Raw genomic sequence first — 720 nt, 5'->3', positions numbered from 1 at the left:
TGCCCATGCAGATCAAGAACACCTTACAAACAATCATCACCCAGCAGGCACAGACACTGTCCCCCATCGAGACCCAAAGTGACACTACAATACTCAGGCAGGTACCGACACCAGAAGCAGGTATGTTAGCTTGCCTACTCCATGGCCTTCGCTGAGCAGCCATGAAGGCTGTCAATTATGATGTACTTTTATTCATAAGCCTACCCCAACATTAAGTCTAAGCTAAAAAAACTAAAAAGGGGTCCCCTTACTCCCCAGGCAGAAACTCTTGCAATTGCATTTAAAGCCTATAATGGCTGAGATGAGGTAAGAGCCAAACAAAAATACCAATTGTTGGCACAGGCCATCAATCCCACTGTGCCATGATGTCCCAATGGGGGACCTTCTAACCCTCCGGGACCCTGCTTCCGATGTGATCAACAAGGCCACTGGGCTAGGGAATGCCCAAACCCCAAACCTCCCACGAGGCCCTGCCCCAGATACAAACAAAAGGGACATTGGGGTTTCGACTGCCCCCTGGTGTCCACCCACCGTCGGGTCGCCAGTCCCCCCGCTCCCTCAAATGACCTTATCGGTCTGGCAGCAGAAGACCTGTGAGGAGGCCCTGGCTTGTTTGGCCCAACGCGGATCACCACCCAGGAGCCTAGGGTAAACTTCACCGTGGCAGGTAGGATGATCGCCTTTTTGATGGACACTGGCGCCAGTTTTTCTGCTTTACGA

Source organism: Orycteropus afer, unplaced genomic scaffold (assembly GCF_000298275.1).
Source record: "Orycteropus afer afer isolate SDZICR_OR568_19922 unplaced genomic scaffold, OryAfe1.0 scaffold00129, whole genome shotgun sequence".
NCBI lineage: Eukaryota > Metazoa > Chordata > Mammalia > Tubulidentata > Orycteropodidae > Orycteropus > Orycteropus afer.
This window is presented reverse-complemented; position numbering follows the sequence as displayed.